Raw genomic sequence first — 27,390 nt, 5'->3', positions numbered from 1 at the left:
GTGTAATCGAGAATCAAACTTGAGACCTGAAAGTAGATAAGCAGTGAGCACTTAACTCATTGGGCAATCCTAAAAAGCGAATATATCTTTCCTGCAGTGCCGAGCTATTGGCTTTTGCCAATGCTTTTTTGCTTTGGCATTGTGCATACTTAATTATTAAGGTAGCATTTAAAATGGTGCACACACACACGTGTCAATATCTTGCAATGCTTTCTGTTATACTTCATGAGAAAAATTACTTCAGTAGAGTCGTACATACATGCTGACAGCAGCCATCTTGGAATCGTTTTTGCCAGAAAGTACAACAAAAAGTATTCCAAGATGGCCGGTAATGCATTAAAATGTGTATTAATACAGCAACGGCTACCGTTGAATTTGTTTGCTATACTTTATTATTAATTTACTGTCCCAAGATACACAAAAGCCATTTTAGAATGGTAAAATAAGAATAACCTATGCGCGGGATACAGCGCACATGGAAAGATGCATTAGGCATGGTAACAACATGCAGCTGTTGGGCTCTAGCAAAAAAAAAAGAAAAAAAAAAGTGTTTTAAAACCAGGGGTGTGGCGTGGTAAGGGGAGGTGTGGGAGAGAAGTGGACTCATGAGAGAGCAGGAGGATGGAAAGAGACAACGCAAGAAAGCTGGGATTAGGAATGGGGAAGGGCAGGAGAAGGAAGACGGGTAGAGAGTGTGTGGTTGCTCGAAAGTGGGTAGTGGTAAGGGGAGGGACATGAGAGCACAGGACGAGGGAGTGCTCATTAAACAGCATTTAGCAAACATAAGTTTACATTAAAAATGTTGTTAAAGGCAGATCTCTGGTCTTGGAGGTCTGCTGTCGTCCAAAACAAAAATAGGAACACAAATGATTTTCTACAAAAAAATAGTTTTTTTGAACTTTTACATTTTTAAAATGTTTTTATTTAGTGAAACTTGTACAGACATATGTATGATTTAGACATACAAACAGCAGCAATTTACACAGTTTTCTTTACAGATTAACAATTATAGAATTACACAGTGAACAACCAGTCCAGATCGGAATTGTGTTACAACTAGTAAACTGTAGGCACTCCAATGACATGCAAATTGTATTAGCATAAGACTGCACGCACAGGACAATGTGAGCAAAGTAATTATCTCTACACATGTTATTGACGGGCATATGTGTGAGTGCATGCAGGAATCGCGATGGCAACTTACGACATATGGAGTATAAGGTATGACGGGTGTACCAGCATGTATGTGGGATAACAGGGAGCTCCAGATAATGTGAACTGGGCCAATAGCCGAAACAATATTGGTTATTAATCGTTTGTGGCCTGTGTAATGGCAGCTACAGTTGACTCATTTCTAACTCTAAGTCAGGTTGCGAAGGGTTCTCAAATATCCTTTGGGCAGGATGACGTGGTCATCAGGTCCCAAAACACAACCAACTGCTCCTGACAATAAGCAACATCCTGCACCCAGGTACCTATATGAGGAATCCCTGATGCACCTCATTGTATGGCTAATCTACGTTTCGCTAAAAGTAGCATCATAGCTATTAGTCGACATTTCTCAGGCAGAACTCCCTCAATGTAGTCCAACAGGGCCACCAGCAGCGTGAATTCCAGTGCTATCACCGTGACCTCCTGTATGGTATCATAGACGCCCTTCTAGAAACTAGCTATGTTTGGGCAATTCCATGCAACGTGCAGGAAGGGTGCATTGTCCTGTTTGCATTTCCAGCACATTGCATCTTGGGGCAGGCTTAATTTGTGCAATTGCAATGGAGTGCAATATACCCTGTGTATACATTTAAAATGTATAAGTCTTAATTTGTAGTTTGGGGAAAGGTGTCTCAGTTGGGAACAACAGAATGAACATTGTTCATCTGTGGGCAGATCATACAGATCCACCCTCCATTGGGGCAGGGCTCTCGGGGCATCGATTTGGGCGTTTGACTGTATAAAATTACATAATCTAGTGATCACTTTACGGGGAGATGGGGTGACTAGTAGGTGTTCCAGTGGCATCATAGTAGCAGGGGGCGAGGGAAACGAGGAGTGCAGAGTTTTACAGGTTTCTCTCAGTTGATAGTAAAGTAATAGGCCCAGGATGGATGGGGGATTGTCATCCTGGGACTTCGGCGGCGCCAAGAAGGTATCCTGTGGGTACAGATCGGCCAGTGTGGAAACGCCCATGTTTCGAGCACGGGCATTGGCACCCTTATTATGAAGGCTAGGGAATAGTGGGTGGTATGCAAGAGGGGTAGAGGGTGCGTATAACAGTGAGGTACCCACACGATTCCTAAGCCCAACCCAGGCCCATCTAAGAGTCTCAACCTTATTTACTTTTCCGGTCGTTCTGTGATATGGCCTATAGATGGCGGCATGCAAGGGTGTAGGGTCCGCCAAATATTTTCCGATAGCCACATGAGGCTGGAATGCAGTGGGATGTGTCCAGAAATGGAGAAACTGGGCTTGTACACTTAATGCATATAACTCAAGTTCAGGGGCTCCCTATCCCCCTTGTGAGAGCGGCCGTGTCAGCTATCCCCAACCTACATGTGGCTGTTTGCCAGGCCACACTATCGTTATTAGAATGGAGCTAAGTGATTTAAAAAAGGCCTGGGTGAGAGGGAAGGGTATGTTAACAAATAGATAGAAAAATTTGGGGAGGACTATCATTTTTGTAATGGGAATTCTACCAGCCAAGGAGAATGGTAAAGCCAACCAGAATTTAGACCTTCACTCCAGCCAGTCCAGTAGTTTACCACGGTTCATACGCCAGATCTCCTGCAAGTTTCTACTAAGCCACACACCTAGGTATTTCATGGCGCCGTTAGCCCACTTAGGTGGGAATTCCGTTTCAACTGGGGCATCAGTTAGTAGCAGAATCGATGATTTAGAACAGATAATCTTGATGCCGGACATGACGCCAAATTGAAGAGTTCATGTAACACTGGATTTAGGTTTTCATCTGGTTTACGAATATACTGTGTGATGTCATCTGCATATATCGATATTATAAGGCTCCTGTCCGTAAAACCCAGCCCACGAAAGGAGTCGTGTTGATGTATTCTGGCAGCTAGTGGTTCCGTCACCACCGCGAATAGCAGCTGCGACAGCGGGCAACCCTGATGTGTGCCTCACGTTATGGCAAATGGTTCAGATAAAAGTCCGTTGGCTCTTAGGCCTACTGTGGGTTTACTATAAAGCAAGCTAATCAGTTTGAAGAAATTGGGGCTGAATCCCATCCTGGGCAATAGGGTGAATTAAAAGGGCCACTCTAGTGTGTCAAATGCCTTGGTGGCATCAAGAAACGCCGCAATGGCGGGTAATTGGGTGTCGATCTGGTGAACAGTGTCAAAAAAGGTACGCAAGTTATGGGCTGTGGACCTGCCCGGAATAAAATCTGATTGGTCCGGTCTGGCTATAAGCAGCAGGAGCAGTTGAAGCCTATTGGCAATTAGTTTAGCTAGGATCTTAACAGCCACATTAATTAGAGAGAGAGGTCTTATGAGTCACATGAATTCGCTTGCTTATCAGGTTTAAGAAGGGAAATGATCGCTGCCTCCCACATGGTTGGGGGCAGCAGTCCACACTCGAATGATTCTTGGTACACATCCAGCAGTCGGGGCGCTAACTCTTCTAAGTATGCTTTATTAAAGGAGGTTGTCAACCCATCTAACCCAGATGCTTTCTCACCCGGCAAGCCATTGATGACCTGTGTTATGTCTTCCACTGAAAAGGGTTAATCTAAGTAGGACTGGTGGGCGTCACTGAGCAAACACAATTCGATGGAATCTAAGAAAGTTTCTAGCTCAGGGAGGGGAGCTCTCTGTGTGGCTGAGTATAGTGAGACGTAGAAGCTCGTGAGATGTTTATGTGTTTCTTGTTGTCCTCTGTCGGGCGTCAACTTACCATTGAGTAATTCAGTTATGAAGGTTGGGGCTGTATGTTGTTTAAGTGTATTAGCGAGGGTTCTACCTGGCCTGTCTCCTTCGCCTTAACTGCAAGCTTTTGCAAATTTCCCCCCAAAACGGGTCTCTCTTTCGGCCTCCTCACCAAACTCCGAGATCTACTCGCTCAGAGAAGCAAGCTGTGCAGGCGCTCCCGACTGGTAAAACAACAATTCCGTAGATTTAATGTTGTGTTCTAGCTTCGTTAAAGTAGCTCTGATGGCCTTTAAAACCCGAGCTTGCTTGGAAATGCATGCACCTCTGATAACTACTTTAAATGCTTCCCAAAGGGTGGAGGGAGATTCTACCGACCCCTCATTTGTGGAAAAGAATTGGGTGTTCTCAGTTCTGATTTCTTCTTTGAATGCAGCATCTAAAAGAGCATGTGGTGGAAGGCACCAGTTAAAGGCATGAGGTAGTGTTTGCAGTATCATCCAGCCCAGCACAATTGGAGCATGGTCCGACAGCGTGCAAGGTAGATGTAGCACTTCTGTGGTCCAGGAGCCAATTTGACCAGTAACCAGCCAATAGTCCAGTCTGGACCAAACGCTATGGTATGGGGAGATACAGGTACCTTCCCGGACTCCTGGATTTCTGCTGCTCCAGACATCATTAACATTCTGATCAAGTATGATAGTATTTAATTGTTGAGCTGCCCTAGTATGTGGGCAACGAGCGGCCCAACTCTGTCCCATTCGTCCTTCAACGTGACATTGAAATCCCCACTCCATAAGATTGTGTCACCTCCAGCCTCCAGCACCTTTGCAAATCCAGTAAGAAAAAATTGCGGGTCATCCACACTGGGCCAGTATATAGCTGCTAAAGTAACCTGTGTGGACATCAATGAGCCATGTAGGATTACGTAACGTCCATCAGGGTCAATCTGTGTGTTTGTAGTGGTCCAGCCCAAGCCACGCCTGATCAACAGTGATACACCCCATGCGTAATTGGTGTATGGGGCTGAGTGTATCTCCCGTGGTTTCTGTTTTTTAGTCTGGGATCAGAGTCGTATTTCAAGTGGGTTTCTTGCAGGAAGCAAACGTTTATCCGATGTCTGATTAAATATGTATGCATCAATCTAGATTTTCTAAAATTATTGAGCCCTCTAATGTTCCAAGTAATGAATTAAGCCTCTGTTATTTTACATCTGATGTGTTACATAGAGCGTAGTTGTATAGAGCAAGAACATGTTGGAACTAAAAGCCATGCAGACAATTTGTTGAAATAAAACCTGAAAGCCAGTAGGATCTGGATTAGGAGAATGGATAAATGATTACATCTGTGATCTACTTTAACCCCTTGCATGCCCGCCCCTTTCCCCGCCCAGTGCCGCGCTTTGCATTTGCGGGCGGAGTTCATGACGAGCTGGACTCGTCATGGGCACAGCGCCACCGCAGCCCATGACGAGTCCAGCTCGTCATGGGCACTGAAGGGGTTAAGAGTATACTGTATAGCTAACGATTGTATGTCTGAGTATGCTGCAAGCGTCTTGTCCCCTCAACCACCCACACCAACCTCCCAATTAGGTTGTGACCTTATACCACCTCCTCCCGTTTACAACCCCATTTAACAAAAAAACAAGAACACATGGGAGTACTCCCTGCGGGGGCTTGGGACGCCGGCGAGAACTTGCCTATTGGCAGGGTGGCCAGGCCGTAGCAGTGTTATAGAATCCAACAAATAGAGACCTCGTGTTTGTGCAAGGACAAAGTGAAAACGTAACTGTTAATTTGCTCATATTAGTAAATAGTGCGAACAGATTTGTGAAAACGCATTTAGAACACAGTAATACATAATCTTAAACAGGACTTAGGTTAGATGTATCAATCATTGTCGCTCAAATTGTGCTCAGATTAATTTTGCCAGGATGGGCGAGGCGGCGACTTTCTGGAGCATATATGTTTAGTGTACTTGAGGGCTGCTCTGGCGTCAGTAAAAAGTGCGACTGCCCTTCGTATGATATCTTTAGCTTGGCCGGGTACAACATAGTGTAAAGAATAGAAGCATTTTGCAGACTGTGCTTTACTGATGCCAACTCTCTGCGGGCGGCTTGCACCGTCGGAGTGTAGTCAGGGAAAAAGGAAAGAGAATTTCATTGGTGCTTAACTTTACCCTTATCTCTGGCCGCCCGCAGAATCGCGTCTCTATCTCTATAGTTCAAGAGGCGCACAATTATGGGACGAGGTGCAGCTCCCACCGGCGGCTTGGGACCTAATGAGTGATGGGCAAGCTCCACAATCAATGCTTGCTAGAGCACCGGTCCAAAGAGTTCACACAGTAAGTTCTCTATATATGGCTCCATTCTTGGAATAACAGTAGTCTCCGGCAGCCCAAGAATTCTTAGGTTATTGCGCAGAGAGCGCGATTCCAAGTCCTCGTTTTTCACTTTTACCACCTCTAGCACCTTTTGCATACTTAGCAACTATGCTCTAGTTTCAACCTGAGAGTCATGAGTGTCCAAGAGTCTGTTCTCTGGGGTGTCTAAGCGGACTTCATGAGTATCTACTCTCTTTTTCACCCTAAGTTCGAGGTTAGAACATCAATCTTGTTGTCAATTGTTTTAATGCTTGAACGTACGGCCGGTAATATGTTGCGCAGGTCTTCCTCCTGATTTTCCCCCAAGTCTTTAGCACCATGATCGGTGTCCGGCTCTGAACTTGCGTCTGTCGTAGAGGTCTGGTGCTTATTTTCAAAGGGAAGTTTGCTTGACGAGGGTCGGTTTTCCCCACTATGACAGATATACCACTGGAGTGTGGAGCGGGGTATGATTTGGGAGATTCCGCTTTTCTGATGTATAGCACAAACCTACGCACCACAGGACAAAAGGGCCCTAACTTCAAGGCTGGCGCTGTGCAGAGCAAGGCATGCAGGAGCTTATGGCCCGCAAACAGTAAGCACCCAGTACAGTGAGAGCGTGGTAAGTTTACCCGACCAGTCGCCTCCCCACTGGCAGCAAGAGAGTGCAACCTCCACGCTCCTGGCTCCACCACACCGCTATACAGCACGGCGAGGGGGCCCTGAGGATAGCCCATGAACCCACCACACAGAAGGGGAGGCCACAGTCCACAGTCCACAGTGCCCACACAGCTTAGCGCCCCGGATAGTGTCCAGTAGAGCGTGGGCCTCGATGCGTCCCCCAACAGCCAGAGCCCAGCTCCCAACATCCCATTTGCCTCCAGGAGACTAGGCCCAGGCCGCAGAAATGCACGCGGCCACACGCACCCCTGTATCCGGCCAGTACTCACCGCACCGGGCAGGACCAGCACTCCACCGCCGCTGTCACAAGGGCCAGTACATCCACTGCAGCCGCCTCTCCTGTAGGCGCTCACTGGAACAGGCGATGGTTTGGGGCCCACAGAGCGTCGGCAGCCTCGCCCGGGTCTCCGTGCTTCACAAGACAACTCCGCCCCAATCTGGAGCAAGGGGTCACAGCGCGATGTCTGCTGGGCCCGCAGTCTGTCGGCGGCTGCGCCAGGAGGTCCGCCCCCTTACATTAACACAGCCGCAGTTCAGGGCAAGAATCTTCAGTGCGTTTTCCGCTAGGTCACCACAGCCCGGGCAGCATCAAGAGAAATCAGATGAACGCCGATATCTACTACCCACGACACGGCGCCATGTAGGCCATGTTGCAACGCAGAGCGGGTCCCAGCACAGCAGGTCCAATGTTGTAGTATTGACCTCGCTCGCACGTCCGTTGTTCCACACGACTGTGGCCAGATACGTTGTCGATGGATTCCCTTTGTTTGTGGTGGCGGATCCTAGATGCCAACTGCGATAATTAAGGATAATGTGGCCTGGCCTGCAGAGCCCTCTGCAAGGCAGCCATACTGCAGCTCGGCAAAGCCACACCCCCAAAAATCAATATTGTTAAAGACAAAACTGTGCTCTTGGAGGGAACCAATGACCTCTCAAGAAATGCTAAAACTAAAATAAAAACAAATAGTCCCCTCACGCCAGCAGTGGATACAAATCATCCAATCAGAAACAAAGAAAACAGCAGTGCTCCTGTGGCAGGTCAAACATAAGAATAGAGAGGAAAGACATCCAATAAGGAGCAGATAACTGAGCTAGACAAGAAAACCACCCAATCATGAGCAAGGGGCTGACACACATAACTGTCTGAAGACCTAAAATGATGGTTTGAGAGTCTTTTAATTCTATGCAGTTAGCTCTTGTGTTTTTTGTCTTAGTGCTCTGTATTTGGGAAGTGCTATGTTTACATTCTTGTGTATGTATCACCTTATTGTTTTTTTCTATATTACATTGATAACAGGACTTACTGCTTTGTGAAAATCTTTTTTTAGATCTATCTTCATTTCTGATTAGTTATTCTCTGGCTGGCTGATTCACAGTGACTGATTTGATCATTACACATTACAGATTCAGTAGGGAACCAGCATGAAAACTGATAAATGCACCTTGTTGAATTCATATTAAACAACGTGAACGCCGCACTGTGATCACCGAGCAAATACAATGATGCTAAGCTTTAATCGGTGTATCTGCAATGTGAACCCAGTGTGACGATAATGCTCAGAACTTAATTTGTTTCTGTATTAGGAAAGCATAAGCACAATTTGCTGAAATGCTAACTTACATGCTGATTTCCTCTGTGGCGTTCGAGCCTCTATCAGTCTTATGGGAACATGTTCATCTGGAAAAGAATATTCGCTAAGAATTTATTTTTTATAGTTTCGGCCGCTGATACAAAGTGTTTTTCACAATATTACAGTGATTAATGGAATTCAGGCTGGGTTGTTAATTATATACTTCTATTGTATTTTAAAAGCTTTCTGGAACATAATGAAATAGGAATAGTCTGCACTATAATGCCCGATTTACAAAGGATGGAAATTTGTTCTACAGGGATCACTGTTGCCCTTGGAACAAATTGCTGCCATTCAGGGGAATTACAGAGAATCCCAGGACTACTTACATGTAAGATTTAGACAGGCGGAATACACCAGGTGGAAAACTCTTCTGCGTTCACAAATGTGACGCAAATGTGCAATTTCACATTATCTTTCGATTTCTCCACAGGATAATTATTTTCTCCCACGGACAAACCCCCTCTCCCACACCTCCATTAAAAATAGCGGTGTTCCTTTTCCATTTCTGCACTAAAAACAAACTCACTTCTGGCTGCAACAGAAGTACATTTGTGTGCATTTCCAGGTTGGGAAACTACAATTAAGTGGGATATGAATAGTATGGATATAAAGGGCGGGGGGATGGGTGTCAAGAGTGCACAGGAGGTCTAAATGGTTGAAATGGAACCCTAAATTGCCTATCATCACAGATGTCAAGCTATCAAAGTCATAATTAAATAACATTTTGCATACTCTATATGGATAGTATTCCATGTACCTTAAGACAACTTTTGAAGTCTCCATTCTCATATGTGCAACCATCAGGGAGTTAGTGGAGTGTGTTATCTTGAACCTTCAAAGCAGGGGTAGCCAGCGAGTACAGGAGCATCACACCCATGCCAAACTTTCAGGTTAAACAAAATAAAAATTAGTTCCTTTTAAATAAGTTGCATGTAGACTTATCTTATCTGGATTATATGAAAATCTGGACTGGAGTCAACACTTTTGGAACTAGGATGGATACCCTTACCCCTACTTTAATGTGCTCACTTTGGAATCTCCATCACACTTGCCTTTTGGCATCAGCAGGACAGTGTTACACAAAGAGAGTGATTATGTGCTTTTGCACTTTCGAGATTGTTCAGTTCTTTTGCAATAATTCCTTTGTTCATCTAAAATTGTGATCTTTCGAGCTCTGTCCTGACTAAAGACACTTCCATTTTTAAAAAAGAAATTGTGATCAAGCTAGATCTATGTACATTGAAGATACACACATATATATATATATATATATATATATATATATATATATATATATATATATATATATATATATATATATCTGACATGTCACTCACTAGTCAGACAATGTGTCATATAATGATAAGAATTTTACGTGTGAGGGATGCAAGGGCCATGCTTCCCCCCTCGTTTTAACTTAGACATTTCATATTATCTGCAAGTACAATCTGAATTTCAGCATGTACATGAATGTTACTCATCTGCTGCCATTTAACATTCATCCTTTCTTGACTTTACTGAAAGTCATAATTTCTACATTCTTTCTTCTAACAGGCCCTCATGACACCCTGTAGTTCATAACATTTTCTACTATAACATATCCATTCAAAGCTTAGAGACATTTTTGTACTTTCAGAGCTTTACCTTGTAGCATTTGCCCAAGATTTGTCAACTCCTATACACCTTCACAATCTCTAGGATCAACTTGGTGTATACACAATTACTGACAAGCTGCTGGCCCATTTGTAATCATGGAATTTATTCCATCAGAAAGACAAACTTACTTACCTGTATGACCCTGCATGCAATCCTAGGAATGTTACAACCATTTGTGGTCAGTTCCTATTGTAAATAGGATCCTACCACAAATACGATTTAAAATGTTGAATTAATTAATACTGAAATATTTGATGTGAGAAAGTCCATCTTTTCCTTTTGCCATGTTGCACCAATTTTATGTACTCTGCAGAATGGCACTAGATCTCTTGAACAGCTGGAACCTCTAATCATACTATAGGTACAAGTACTCTGAAAAATACATTTTGCTTCACCTTTGTAAGTCAACTGGTAACTGTGCGCACATGTTTTGTGCAAGTACACAAAGTTCAAATATGGGCATCTTAGCCATGACTCCACACTGATAAAGCTAAGGCAACCATTGTATGAGTGAGGTAATAGAAGATAGCAATCAGTTGGATTTAATTTGGATGGACTTAGCAAAGTCAGCTCCCAGACATCTCATGGAGGTCCCAGTCCACTTCATTCCCCTTTCCCTGATTACAGGAGAGGAGCACCATGTATTTAGGGGAAATAAATCCACCTAGCCCTTGATTCAATATGCAGCAAAAGGCAAGGTATTAATTGTTAATGATATTAAGTATGACTCAGAGAGAAGACTCAGGGTCACAAACAAATAACCCTACCTCAATGGATCCATGACATATTGTTGTAAAAAACAATATCGACTCACAAAATATTGTCAGAATAATATTGTTTACACAAAAAATGGTCATCCCATATTTAACTAACAAAAACACAAATACCAATGACAAACATATAACTTTATTAAATATCCATTTGAAACAATATTGAAAATACAAATATTATAAAAATATCATAAAATTTAAAGAATTGTATACAATAACAAAAATATCCCAACACATTTTTGACTGCAATATTATCTCTAAAAATAAGAAAAAATAACAGATTAACATAGCAACTCTTATTTAAAATAGAAAATATCTAAGTTAAAATACATATATCAACAAAAATTATTATTATTAATATATTAATACATCACAATTTACATAGACACCTATTAAAATACATAATTTACCTTAACAAAATGCCATTTGAAAAAATGTAAACATAATAAAATAGTATAAAGAGTCTAAATTTTGAAATATCACATTAAGGTGCCGATTCCGATCCTGTAAAACCCGGGTACAAATGGTCGTACAGAGCGTATTCGCCGTACGACTCGTACCCGGGAAATGCTCCTTACAAACCAGCATGTACGATTCGTACAGAAATACCATTTCCGTACGATTCGTAAAAAACAACGTGCGACGGAAAAATACCCACAATTCCGATTCTGGGACATCGCGTACGTGACCTCCGGACGGAGTCAGGCAGCATTCTACGGACCAGCAAGTACGATTCGTGCCTACGTCACTCCTCACGGATCATTTTTTATGGCAGCCAAAAACTCCCGGGAAATCGAGGACGACGCGAAGAAGGAGCAGCTGTTCGCGACGGACAGCCATGGGCCCCATCCTACGTGTCATCCCGGCCCTCCTAGCCTACGACCTGGTGCACCGAAACTGCCGCGCACACCGCAGAAGGTCAGCACAACACCCAGGGGCAAAGGGGGGGCGAGGGGCAGGAAACATAACCTCTACCTAATTTTAAAAATACCATATACTGGCCATACATTACCTCCAGGGTCTGGTCACTTCGGGGGGCGTGTCCACCAATCCCCGCGTACGCGTACCCATCACCACTACAATGGTGGTACGGCCCGTACCACCATTGTAGTGGTGATGTAGGGCTACATGTGGTACGGCTCGTACCCACGCTCTGAGGGCGTGGGTATGGCCCGTACCACCATTGTAGTGGTGATGTAGGGGTACGCGTGGTACGGGCCGTACACACGCTCTGAGGGTGTGGGTACGACGCGTACTCCTACATCACCACTACAATGATGATACGGGCCGTACCCACGCTCTGAGGGCGTGGGTATGGCCCGTACCACCATTGTAGTGGTGATGTAGGGGTACACGTGGTACGGGCCGTACCCACGCTCTGAGGGCGTGGGTACGGCACGTACACCTACATCACCTACACCTACATCACCACTACAGTTGTGGTACGGGCCGTACCCATGCTCTGAGGGCGTGGGTACGGGGTGATGTAGGGGTACGCGTGGTACAGGCCGTACCCACGCTCTGAGGGCATGGGTACGGCCCGTACCACCATTGTAGTGGTGATGTAGGGGTATGCGTGGTTCGGGCCGTACCCACGCTCTGAGGGCGTGGGTACGGCCCGTACCACCATTGGAGTGGTGATGTAGGGGTACACGTGGTACGGGCCATACCCACGCTCTGAGGGCGTGGGTAGGGCCCGTACCACCATTGTAGTGGTGATGTAGGGGTACGCGTGGTACGGGCCGTACACACGCTCTGAGGGCGTGGGTATGGCCCGTACCACCATTGTAGTGGTGATGTAGGGGTACGCGTGGTATGGCCCGTACACACACTCTGAGGGCGTGGGTACGGCCCGTACCACCATTGTAGTGGTGATGTAGGTGTATGCGCCGTACCCATGCCCTCAGAGCGTGGGTACAGCCCGTACCACGTGTACCTCTACATCACCACTACAATGGTGGTACGGGCCGTACCCACGCCCTCAGAGCATGGGTACGGCCCGTACCACCATTGTAGTGGTGATGTAGGAGTACGCACCCTACCCACGCCCTCAGAGCGTGTGTACGGCCCATACCACACGTACCCCTACATCACCACTACAATGGTGGTACGGGCCGTACCCACGCCCTCAGAGGGTAGGTACGGGCCATACCACGCGTACCCCTACATCACCACTACAATGGTGGTATGGGCCGTATCCACGCCCTCAGAGCATGGGTACGGCCCGTACCACCATTGTAGGGGTGATGTAAGGGTACGCGTGGTACGGGCCGTACACACGCTCTGAGGGCGTGGGTACATCGTGTACACCTACATCACCAGTACAATGGTGGTACGGGCCGTACCCACGCCCTCAGAGCGGGGGTATGGACCGCATCACCCGTACCTCTAGGGCACCAGTACATTAGTGATACAAGGCGTACACACGCCAAAATGTTGGCTTAGGGCCTGGTGCTGCATATAACCAGTATATTGGGGTGTGTTCATGGCCAGGACAGCAGTGTACAGCACCAAGGGTGCGGGTGGGTGGGTGGGTGTTTGCCTAGGAGTCCCAGCAGTGGACAGAGACATGTGAGGGGTGGGTGCATATCACTCCCAGCAGTGGACAGAGACATGTGAGGGGTGGGTGCATATCACTCCCAGCAGTGGACAGAGACATGTGAGGGGTGGGTGCAGAGGAATACCAGCAGTGGCCAGAGACATGTGAGGGGTGGGTGCATATCACTCCCAGCAGTGGACAGAGACATGTGAGGGGTGGGTGCATATCACTCCCAGCAGTGGACAGAGACATGGGAGGGGTGGGTACAGAGGAATACCAGCAGTGAACAGAGACATGTGAGGGGTGGGTGCATATCACTCCCAGCAGTGGACAGAGACATGTGAGGGGTGGGTGCAGAGGAATACCAGCAGTGGACAGAGACATGTGAGGGGTGGGTGCATATCACTCCCAGCAGTGGACAGAGACATGTGAGGGGTGGGTGCATATCACTCCCACCAGTGGACAGAGACATGTGAGGGGTGGGTGCAGAGGAATACCAGCAGTGGCCAGAGACATGTGAGGGGTGGGTGCCCATCACTCCCAGCAGTGGCCAGAGACATGTGAGGGGTGGGTGCATATCACTCCCAGCAGTGAACAGAGACATGTGAGGGGTGGGTGCCCATCACTCCCAGCAGTGGCCAGAGACATGTGAGGGGTGGGTGCATGTCACTCCCAGCAGTGGACAGAGACATGTGAGGGGTGGGTGCAGAGGAATACCAGCAGTGGACAGAGATATGGGGGTGTGTACATCATGATCAGATGAGCACAACTCCATGGGTGTATGTACGCATCCCTAATGTTCGACTATGTTGATAGTGCCATAACAACACATCACTGACAGCAGTGTCCCACTCCCATGAGGATGGATGTCTTTCCCCCACTGCATGACACAACACATGTGGGTGTGAGGACAAATGACACATGCATACCCACCCCTGGTGGATGCAGCACAATACACACACAGAGATCATGCCACAAGACTGTATACTCATGTCAATGCCCACTAAACTAAGAGAGCCAAAGGGAACACAGACTGTCACGTACATCCCAGGACAGATAGGAATGTACAGGTGCTGGGACAGCCACCAAGATGTTGCCTCTCAATAAGGAATAGGGTGGAGTTCCCACAGATACAATGCCCACAATTGTCAGTAAGATGCGCAAATACCGTGCAGAACAAGTACCAATTGTGTGCTAGGCTGGGATAACACACATGCATAGTGCGGAAAATGGTGAATGTCGCCATTAAGGCATTACAACATACTCAATACACAAGTACAGTGACTAGCAAGGATGGCACAGACGATGCAGCCGGAGACATTGCTGAGCAGGCATGGCCATAGTTGAAGGGATCCGTCACCAACAAAGGAAATGTAGACACAGGTCAGCACAACAAATGTGCAACTCCCTGCAGGGAAGATGTTAGGTGCCACAGAGGAAGGAACACTCCTTGGGACAATGTCTCCAAACACAAATAGCACACACGACCAAAGATACTTTGCAGAGACCTTGTGATGGCACACAGATACCATGGTCCACCCCATGAGCATCAGACTACAACTTTTTCCTTAAACATAACACATTACCACAACCCCAATTCCTGGACCATCAGCACCCACATCATTACCTGAAATGCAATAGTGTTCAAAGTGAAAAGAAAATGCTTTATTCAGCATTAAATGAAAATGTATAAAAGGACACTATTTACAAAGGCACATGGCCAGTCCAGATCAGAAGTCCTTGGGGGGGGACACATGGCCACGCGTCTCCCCTAGCTTGCCTGCATATTAGAACCCTCAGGTTCGTCGACTGGGGGGGAGGGCATCATGTGGGGAAGGACCAGGCACCGCAGGGACAGGAGGTGTAAGGGTAGGTGTGGTGGGTGCAGGGATGGACGCCTCCACCACAGGGGGTGGGGCAGAGCCAAAGGTGGAGGTCAGCTCGGCGCCGCACACTGCTGCCAGGTCGTCCAGCGTATCCCCTGCACCCGAAGAAAACACAGGCTCAAAGGAGGGGGGGGTCGGAGTGATGGGGTGCAGCGCTACTGGGGGAGGGGTTGGCAGGGGGGGGACTAAACTCCCCTACCCATGGAGTGCCGTTCCCGTTTGCGGGCTGGAGATCCAGAGGGGCTGAGCCCCAGCACAGCCAAGTAGGACTCCTTGTCAGGTTGTGTGGTAGGGGAGCCGTGGGGAGTGCCTTTGGAGGGACTGGGTAGTGCGGCAAGCGGACTCGGACTGTGGCTGCGTGCATGCCTGTGTGCCCCAGACCCAGTGGTTGTGCCTTCATCCCCCTGAGTGTGCGTGCCAGGAGGAGTGCGCTTGCCCTTACGTGTTGGTGTGCTTCCTGTGTCTGGTGGGGTGCGTGCTTGGGAATGTCTGTGTGTGCTTGGGACAGACATGGGAGTGGGAAGTGTGGATGGTGCAGGGGTAGGGGGGGGACGAAGCACTGCAGGAGACTCACTGCTGCCGTCAGTGAAGAATCCATGGACCTCAGCAAAATCCGTTGGTCAGACATCGCTGATGACATGCCCTCCATGTACGACACCATCTGTGTCATCATTCTGGTGTGGCCATGGAGGACATTCAGCAACGATGTCTGGACAACCTGCAACTGCCGCAGAATGTCCACAGACTCTGCAGTGAGGGCAGCAGGGGGGACAGGGGCAGGGGGTGCGGTGCCTGGCACGAAGGAGACACGGTGTTGCCTAGCACGGACAGAAGGGACCGGAGCAACTGGGAGGGCGGTGATGGGAATGGATGGGGCGGTGACAGATGTAGTGCAGCTGCCAGGTGTTGTAGCAGCCTCCGCCCCCTCGAGGAGTTCAGCCTCAGACCCGTCAGCGTCGTAGTCAGTGTTGTCACTAGACAGGTCCTCCACCTGACTCCCCTCGCCCTCCGTGCCACTTGCTCCCGCAGACTCGCCAGCAGTGGTGGCAGCGGTGCTGGATCCCTCCTCCACGTCCATGCAGGTGTCTCCCTCGGTGTCCTCCGATGATGCTGTGGGCAAGGTGAAGATACAGAAAATAATCAGTCACCCGTATACAACTGACACATGAGTCCAAACAAAAATTTCACAGTGCTTATCAGGAAATGCATCATGAGTAACATCTTGACTAGTCCTCACTTATGTAACCCTGCACTCCCCAGTTGGTTGACCCACCATGCCACTTGGAAACAATGGAGATTATGACACAATAGCAAATAACTTGATATCGAATTATACTGAGAAGCTAGTGTCTGGGGACAGTTGAGCACAGCAAGACTATGAAGGCATGCCACCTCTTGTTCACTGTGAATGAAACAGTATTGGTGCACCCAAGGCCAAATAACAGACCTCAATGCTGAAGGTGTCCCCACACTCTGAGACCTATGAGTACTTTGGAAACCCAAACGAAAAACATTGCGATCCCTTGGGACTCACAACACTTTACACAATGTACATGTTTAGAATGTGTGAATGTGCCACTTTGTGAACAGAACACACATCTGCCTGTATAACAGAAGTCACACAATGAGGTGCACGCAAAACTACATTTACACAGTCATTGTATGAGCTGCCAGACGAATTCAAATAAGCCACTGTAAAGAAGGAATGGGGTATCAGTAAGTAGATATACATGGCACCACGGTGGTCTGGATGACTTGACACTCGTAAGTTGGTATCAGCGACAACCAAGGACTTACCCAAATGCAAACACACTGTGTGAACATGGATATGTATAATCAGAAAAAAAGTGGTAATCGAACTGTGCCTTCCTTTCAAATGTGCCAGCGTGTCCACGGAAAGTGTAAATGTACTTTCTTTTGCACTTCCCTGGGAGACATCTGTCATGCAGGCACATTATTGTCCTTCACAACAAACTAGCAAAGTGAAGCATATGAAAAATTGAGACATGTTGACAAGGGTAGTGAGTGCCAGGGTACAATACTTCTTGACTAACAACTTGAATCATGCCACCTGTCACATGGCCATCCGTACCATGATGACACAGTTGGCAACACATCTGACCCACTGCCTGTCATGTGGAGTGGCACACATGTCCAAACACAGGACAATGCATTAGCTAATGGGCCTGCAATGTGTCGGGATAAGGAGTACCTGCACTGAGGAGACACCCTCATGGCAAGCAAGAATGTCCACACACATGTCAGCACACACAGACCAGACTACGTAGCATCTCGACCACACACTGGTGGCAAAAATGGATGAGCATGAGCCATGTATTTTAAATTTTGACACATGCTGCAAAGCACAAACATTCAACCCTGCACAACATGACTGGGTCACTGCATGTTGAGTGTCTGTCCAGACAATTATCACACACAGGTCAGACCTGGCAAGGAGACATAAGGTTTGGACATGTAGGCCTTGCCCGCACAAACCCCCCATACCTGAGACAATGTGATTGAGACCGATCAAGAAGTTACACCTCTTAAGCTGGGTTTACTAAAATGTGCATCAAGAATTCCTAAATTTACTCAACATTAGGGGTGGGCGGAATTTGGGAAAGTGACTTTCGCAAATTATCGCGAAAATGTTAAAAATCTCCGCAAACACGCGGAAATATCGCGAAGATGCAGAAGTTTTTTTCCCGCCCGTTCGCGGTATTTTCTGCGTGGTCGCGGCTCGCCAACTTGCCCATGCGGTTGCTCGCGGGCGCGGCCATCTTGTTTTCACTCTTCTCGCGGTGCATGATCGCGGAAAGAAAGACGTGGTCGCGCGACCAATGACATTACTGCGGGCGTGAACTGTCGCGAGACAGCGCAAATGGCTACCAACAATCCAACATCTCGTGGAGAACGCGACCGGATCGAGAAAACTTTTCGGCGAACGCGGGGATTCAGGTAAGGCGATCGCACGCGCGCGAGAATGTATTATTTTACAGTGCGAGCAAGAAACAAATTATCGCTAAGCTGCGGAATGTGGAAATTTTGACATTTTCGCGCTCTCCGCGGAACGCAAAAAAAAATTCAAATTATCGCAATTTCCGCGAGCGGAACAGAAATTTAGCCCAGGCCTACTCAACATCACCTCGTGAGGCTGCCAACATATATTTGTGACAAACAACCATCAACAGATAGATGTACATAGACTCACAGGCACTGCCCAGTGTGAGGATGCACAAGCAAAATGGGGTCAGCCTGTACAATGGGCACATGTAGCACACTTTAGATAAATACAAATGAGGCCAGGGAACAATGCCACAGAGGCCAAACTATGCTGAACACACAGAGAATGGGCACAGTGTTGGATGACACACATGATTCCGAGCAAAAACCAAAGGAAATGATGGACGGAGTGTTGAACATTGCAAGCACTCACCCCCAGTCAACTGATCTGGGTTTAATCCATCACCGTTCCATAGCCCACTCTGCCACCCCAGTTCAGACATGGCCATATGCAAATCAGTCTGACCCTGTGCCTCATGGGAACAGTCCATCCCAAACTGCCAAACCATGTCTGCCCTGGACCGAAAACAAGCTTCCTAGGACCGGTTTCTGGCATTTCAGCCGTCTTCAGCCAGGCTTGCTTGAATCCAGTGGCAAAGTGAGCAAGGGACTCACGTCTGAGCATACCCTGCCAACTTATGGCGAACAAAGCAAAAACCAAAGGAAATGATGGACGGAGTGTTGAACATTGCAAGCACTCACCCCCAGTCAACTGATCTGGGTTTAATCCATCACCGTTCTTTAGCCCACTCTGCCACCCCAGTTCAGACATGGCCATATGCAAATCAGTCTGACCCTGTGCCTCATGGGAACAGTCCAGCCCGAACTGCCAAACCATGTCTTCTTACACATGATTCCGAGGCAAGCGTGTCTTAGGGGACTGTAGTGGGCACACTGCTCCATGGTCCTGGAATTATCTGACTGAAGCATGAGCTACCGTCCCAGCACTATGCATATCTCCCACTCATGCACATCATGTCTGAGGCCACAACATCAGTCATGCATGCTGCAAGTCTGTTCATTTGAAAACTCACACTCCTATGTTGAGACTCAGCATCAGTGCCAACTAATATGGACCCCCAAATGACTGAACAGGACAGGGCACAGGCAAGGTAACAACACATGTCTCAGACACCCCCCCACATGATGCAGAAAGCAATGTGCACTTGGATTAACTGGCAGCCTAGATGACCATGTGCAATAGTGATTACACACAGACCAGGGAACACATGTCAAGGAGGGGAAGGGAGGAAGAACAGCACGGTTTGACTTTGGGGAACAGGATATGCACTGCACAAATTAACCCTCACAGTGTATCCAGGCGACTGAGCACTTCCAAAAGCTGGTGACACACAACAAACACACATGTACCTACCCCCTTCCTGCTGCTGCAACTCCTGTAACCGCCTATCCAAGTCAGGGAAGACCACCGCCAGGACACGCTTCATCTGGTGGGTCAGGTGTCAGCGCCCGCCGTGCTTGCGTGGAGGTGAGTCCTTCAGCTGGCACCGGGCAATCCTCCGGGTCCAGCACCGGATGTCCTGCCAGCGTTTCCTCACTTGGGCTAGGCGCCGACTGCGACCCTCCACCGATCTCACAGCCCTGACGGCCCGCTTCCAGATATCTCCCTTGGCGTAGGCAGTTACCTGTGAGGATGACAAAGTGAGACAACATCATTACACCTGCTCCATGTCACACATTTGAACATCTTTTATATGTTGAACAGGGCATAGTATGCTGGCAACAAATAGCACCTTTGTCATAGGGACATTAGCCTCTGTGGAAGCCCCAATGCACTACATGGCATTGAAAGTACACAGGTGGCATGAGGGGTGCAACACACTCCCTGATCATGGCACACACTGTGCATCACATGCAACACCAGGCTGATGGACAGCACCTCCAAGCAGTCATATGCCCCAGGCCACTGACGCAACCTCAGCAGAGTACACAGACACTCACCCACATGACAAGGAACATTCACACACATCAATGTCCAGGGGGCGTACACATCATTTGGACACTCTCACCACTCTCACCACAGCTCCACTCAACTCACACACATCTGTGGGTACAGTCACCTGTCACACCGGGGGGGGGGCACTGAATCACCTCTGGACTATAGAACAAAAATGGGCCAACGGATTGGGCAGGCTGAATGTGCCCAAAAATATGCAGTGAATGTCACAGTAAGCACAATGCAAGTGAGGAGTGCACACAAGAACTACATCATGCTCTGCATGGGAGACATAAGCCATTCCCCCCCCTGGGACCCACTCTAAACAACAATGCATGTCTGTCACACCTGGACACAATGCCAGAAGTGACAGTCACAAAAAAGGTGCACAGTCAAAGGTAGTGGAGTCAGCACTCACCTGCTCCCCTGGTCTCCCATACAGGCTGGTGTACTGTGGGAGGATGACATCCAGCAATGCCTCATTCTCCTCCTGGGTGAATGGCTGGGCCCTCTCCACAGACCTTGGGCCCGATTCACAGAACAAACTTAAGACTAAATCCTAAACTTAGTACCATTCTGGTATTCACAGAATGCACCTAGTACTTCTGGTATTCACAGAATGAACTTACTACTTTTGCTATTCACAGAATGAACTTAGTACTTTTGCTATTCACAGAATGGATTTACGACTCCTAAACTTACGTCCGCACTCGGGCCGGAAATTCCGGGCCGGAGGCGGAGCTTCCGAGCCGGAGGCGGAGCTTCCGGGCCGGAGGCGGAGCTTCCGGGCCGGAGGCGGAGCTTCCGGGCCGGAGGCGGAGCTTCCGGCCCGGAGGTGGAGATTTCAGCCATAGCTAAATCGGCCGGAATCCCCACCTCCGGGCCGGAAGCTCCGCCTCCGGCCCGGAAGCCCCGCCTCCGGCCCGGAAGCTCCGCCTCCGGGCCGGAAGCTCCGCCTCCGGGCCGGAATTTCCGGCCCGAGTGCGGACGTAAGTTTAGGAGTCGTAAATCCATTCTGTGAATAGCAAAAGTACTAAGTTCATTCTGTGAATAGCAAAAGTAGTAAGTTCATTCTGTGAATACCAGAAGTACTAAGTGCATTCTGTGAATACCAGAATGGTACTAAGTTTAGGATTTAGTCTTAAGTTTGTTCTGTGAATCGGGCCCCTTGACATGGTGCCAGAGGAAGCACAGGCAGCAGCAGTGGTGTCGAGTGAAAGGTAGTGCAGGCAAGTGCCCTCTCATGGGTTCTGGCTGACTTATATCTGCCTTGCTGGGCTGTTTCATTTACAGGAGTACAGAGTGATTGGTCAGTCTCATTTTCATCCAACGTTTCCTCCAATCCCTTTAAACATACACCAGTGAGTGCCTTTGCATGGTTCAAAATTTGAGCATAATGTGAAGTCAACAACCACTTTGCAACATTGTATTTAGTTGCCAACTGCCTTTTACAGGCCACATGATGGAAAAATTTGAACTTGAAAATCGGTATCCATGACAACCAGCATGAATTTAGGCCCTAATACTTGTCCCTCATATGTCCCCATGTAATTTAGCAATCCACACACAGGTACAGTGCATTTCACACGTACCCCTACGGCACCAGTTGCACAGTGCGTTTGACACGTACGTGTACGACCAGTGTGTACATGTACGTGTATGACCAGTGTGGACACGTACGTGTATGACCAGTGTGTACATGTACGTGTACTACGGCAGTGTACACACTGGTCGTACACGTACGTGTACACACTGGTCGTACACGTACGTGTACACACTGGTAGTACACATACGTGTGTATGGTCCGTACACACACCCGTACTCCGGCGGGAACACCAATGTAATGATACGGACCGTTCACATGCCCTCAGAGCGTGTGTACGGTGCGTTTCACAGCTTATACTGGTGATAGGAGGTGCACACGAAAGGAATGGAGGTGTCAGACTTGTGCACGGCTGTACATCAAGTCATTGTCATTGCAGTCCTTCATGTGCAGGGCCTAGGTGTGTCAGGCAGTGATGTGGCACATGTCTCCTCATGTTTTAGCACAATAGATGTGTGATGACCTGTGTACACATGTCATGCGTGATGGGGCAGTATGTGGCACACTTCCCCTTCCCACTTTGCACTTGTGTGCATGTAGTACAAACGTGTCAAGCACTGCATCACTGGTATGGCACAGTCACCAACACCCGCAACTGATGCCAGGGACAGGGACACTAACACCTGACATCTAAGTACCAGCGTGCCCCGATGTGACTATGTCCTGTGTGTGTCATGTGTTCCCATGAGCTTGCTGTTGGTGTTCCATCAACTGCATCTGCTGTTGCTGCATCCAACATGTGTCTGTGTGTAGATGGGCATGGCACACATATACGCACACCATGCCACATGTGGATTCACACGTTACGTGTGTCTGGATGCGTCAAAGATGATTTTTTGACATGAGGACATATCTGCACCGTATCCATGTCTGTTTTTTCGTTTTTCACGTGTACCCCTTCATCGCTATGTGTGTGATCTGTACATTTCCAATGACATGTGACCTGTGCGTCTAGCTTGCCGCCAGCAGTCTGTATGAGATGACATCCTTCAAATGCAGATATGTGGATGTATGTCACTCCTGTGATGTCTCTGGCTGTTCACTTACACTGGCCCACAGCTAGTTTTGGGGCATGTCATGTAGAACTTGACTATCAACGGGTGTAGCTGGCTTGTCGTAGGAGTATCACCTGGCTGGCATACGTGTCCTGGATGTATTGCACAGACCAGACTCTGTATTTAGCAGATGTGTAGTAGCAGTTGAGCATGTGCTCAGTTCATTGACATTGATGTTGTTATGTACTCACTCTTCGTTATTCCTTCCAATTTTCTGCAGGGCACCGCCTCTCCCCCGACCAATGCCAGACTTGGGTGCCATGAGGGAACGTGACTGCATAAGACGTTACCGCTTCTCGCAACAGTTGATTGAGAACTTGACCGCAAAGCTTGAACAACACCTCCAACCGCGACACAGGTATCCAACTGCGCTGACCCCCAAGATGAAGGTGATGGCAGCCCTACATTTTTTTGCCACCGGTACGTTTCAATTCACCATAGCTGATGTGGGTGGCATGTCACAGACCATGTTCAGCCGTGTCCTGCATGATGTTTTAGAAGCCATGTTGGAGCACCTGGATGAATTCATCCATTTTCCAACTCGTGAGCAGTTGACAGGTGTCAAGGGTGAGTTCTATGCCCTGGGAGGGATGCCCCATGTAATTGGGTCTATTGATGGGACACATGTGGCTTTGGTACCACCACAGGCACAGGAGGTCGCCTATCGCAACCGTAAACATTACCACTCTATAAATGCCCTTGTGGTGTGTCTTGCTAACATGCTGATTTCCCATGTCTGTGCATGTTTTCCAGGGTCAGCGCACGATGCCTACATCATGAGGCGTAGCAGGGTGCCAGAAATGATGCTGCGGCTGCACAACGAACGAGCATGTCTTCTTGGTGGGTATACTCTGTTTGAACTTTGTTTAGCGCTATTTTTGTATCTTACGGCATCTCCTGACCCACTTCTTTACATGATGTTTCCATGTAGGAGACTCTGGCTATCACAACATGCCATGGCTGATGACGCCTCTCCGCAACCCCAGAACAGCTGCAGATCACCGTTACAACAACGCACATGGGCAGACCAAGCGAGTGATCGAGAGGACGTTTGGCCTCCTGAAGAGCAGATTCCGGTGCCTTCACAAGACAGGCGGGTCCCTCCCATATGCACCGGTGAAGGCCTGCAAGATTTTCCTCGTGTGCTGCATGCTGCACAACATGACAGTGGAGAAGGCTGTGCCACTCATCCTGGATCCGGATGAGCAGGAACATCCACCCGTGGAGGATGAAGGGCTTGGTCACGAGGCAAGTGAGGATGAGGAGGAGGAGGACATCTGGAGTCAGCTCATACGCAACTTCTTCTCGTAATGGTGAGTCCATGGGTCTGAGTGTGCATGCCTGGAGCCTTGTGTGGCATGTGTTGCAATGTGTGTGTCCTGCTGACTGTATGCTAAGTGACTTAGAGGTGTGTTCAGATGTGTCACTCGAGTGATGATGTCCTTCCACACATTTTAGCTTAGACACTCAATTTTAATATAGCATGGTGACACACTTATTCCTGTAGAGTAAATGACCATGCATGCGGATGACAATCTTTTCCCTGACGCCTTGTGTGTCTGTCATTCCCAGGTCGTTTCGCATGCTGTCTGCTCGTGTCATCGTTGGCCTCCCGCTATTCCTCATGAGTATTGCAACGTGTGCTGAATCAGCGTCCCATGCACGGACATGGTGAAAAGTCTTTTTGGTTAAGGATTGCTGCACGGCATTTTGGTGTTGGTAGGTGTTTGGAATGTGTGGGCACTGCTCCTGTGCATGTTGTGTTACTATACATACATGTCGACTCACCATGGGGCACATGACATGTTGCATGACTCCCATGTATTGATAGTCACCCTTCGTAACAGTCATCTGTAATGGGACTGTGGATTCTGATGAAGGCATCAATGTGTGTACAACTTCCCTCTGACACATACGGGATGCTACGGGTGAACATAGTGTGGGACATCCCCATGAGAGGATAAATGGGGAATTGCAGCCCCTCCGTGTGCAGCAGGGGGTGTTTGGCTCACCCCCTTCACTTGTGTGCCAGTTCAATGGATTTACAGCATCTGTGTGGGGGTGTCCAGTGTAGGTCCCACATGTTCAGACAAATTACCTGTGAGTCTGTTCATATTGATGCATTATCCTAGGTGTGAACCTGAGTAATAAAGGTGTTCCTCACCCTCCAAGGTGCCTCATCTCTGTCAATGCAGGTCTCTTGCCACTTTGCACGTGGCATCTCTGGCATAGTTGTCAAAGATTGTGCATTTGAGTCTATGTGTAGTTTAGCAACATGCATGCAGTTCTTCAGGGATTAGAATCTCTATTGTGCATGATGTCCATGGTTGTGTATGTATTTGGGCATGTTGGTGACCACAACGGGCCGTCAACACCTGCTGAGGGTGTGTATCCTGTGCGCAGCTCGTCCTTCAGTTTCATGATCCGGTGTCAGTCATCTTTGTGATTGTGCATCCATTGTCTCTGGGTGTGCCATGGGAAACTGGACACTCCTTCCTTTACATACGCCTGTTGCAGTAGTCCTTTCTGACATCCTTGTCTTTGTGTGCAACTTGTGGCATAGTTTCCAGGACATGCCGCCTGCTGCTGCGGCCCCTGCAGCAAGAGCACACAAAGTTTACAGATTCAGCAACACACACACCTCCCTTCCTCCTTCCACCCATTCATTTGGCTGGCATCAGCTTGTCTGTGCCACTGTTGCGCCCACGCGATGCCAAAGGCTGGACCGTCAGTGCATGCAATGTGTACATTGCACGACCCTCATGTCCTTACATGACCCACATCACACTACAGTCTGATGTTGCAGCCACCCTCCAAGCATTGCCCATCCGAAGAGCTACCGCCTGCTCTCAGGCATACCGTAGGCACACACACGACACCTTTGCATGATGAGTGTGCAACTCCAACTGCCTACACAGCGCTGCCCTGCCTTCCAGGCCCTGTCACACCAACCAGGTCATGTCCCTCCTACTCCCCACCGGCTCCGTACACCAGCAAGGCCATGGGAGTGGGACTCAAGCCTTCAGCATGTAGTATAGTGGCATCATCTGGCACATGGCCCAGGTATCATCTCTCAGCGTGTCAATCTTAAATGTGTCCAGGTCCCCCTCACCGGCATCACATGCGCACAGCACCTCATCATGAGCTCGTATGCCATTGACAGCCAGGTGCTCCTCACCCTCACCAAAGACGCAGCCATTGCCAGTTCCAACATTCAAGAAGGCATGAGATCCATTGATGAATGGCTGAACATCAGCCACCTGACGCTGGAATTGTACAGGACTGAGGTAACATCTGAGGATTGTCCTCTTACAGGTGGGTCAACTGCTTGTGTCCCACCCGCAAGAGCCCTGCACATGCACCCAGTGCCCACGCACACAAGATGGTGTGCATCATGGATTTGTCACTCACATTTGCCATGCTAATCACCAGCATCTGTACCTCAGGGTGCAACACCCTCTGCATGATGCACATGATCCACAGATAGATCCACTCCAGGGAAAGACAGACCATCCCCCAGGCCCACGACACCAGCTGTGTCAACTACTGCCCCGCCCTCTACGGAGCAAGTACATCCTAACTCCCGGGAAACTTGTCCACATCCAGGCTGCATGTGCACACCTCAGCTTCAACATCCCGCGCCCCAGCCACATCACCGTCCACAAGAGATAGCTGCAATGGATCACTGTGTGCTGCAGGATGACCTTCAGACTCCTCACCCACACTCAGGAGGAAGGCCACAACCCCAGACCCCAAACCAACCTTGGCCGTCTGTCATCCTAGACCCCGTTGTGCCAACTACGTGCATCCAACCTTGCCCTGGCCACCATTCTTCACATCCACCGTACTCCAGCATGCAGGACATAGTTCTCCCACCTGGCAAGACATACCTGCTACTCCCTCCCCGGCAACATCCACATGAGCCATGACCTCTATGCCTTCAGGATACTCTTCCCAATTGGTCTGTCCACACAGTAATGCATGCCCCCACTCAGCAGCTTGAGGCCATCACGGGTGAGTATTGTGCTCCATGTCTGTATAGTATGATACATTGTGACCCATGTGTGTCCAGTCCCAGACTCAGATTCCAGGGTATGGATGGCTGGAGTTAGTTCAAGACTCATGCATAGTTTGACATTTCCCCACACGTAGGTTGTGTACTCATGCAAAATGAATGCAACATGTAATTGTAGAAATTAAGATTTATTCTCGGTGGGGGGCCTGTTTAGTGTGGACAAATATGTGCTATACAGTGTGCATGGAATCCAAAGTTCACAGGGGGAGATGGCATCCTTGTCATTTGG

The sequence above is a fragment of the Triturus cristatus genome, chromosome 5_2, assembly GCF_964204655.1.
Source record: "Triturus cristatus chromosome 5_2, aTriCri1.1, whole genome shotgun sequence".
Classification (NCBI taxonomy): Eukaryota; Metazoa; Chordata; class Amphibia; order Caudata; family Salamandridae; genus Triturus; species Triturus cristatus.
The sequence above is the reverse complement of the archived record's forward strand: the minus strand, read 5'-3'. Positions refer to the sequence as shown.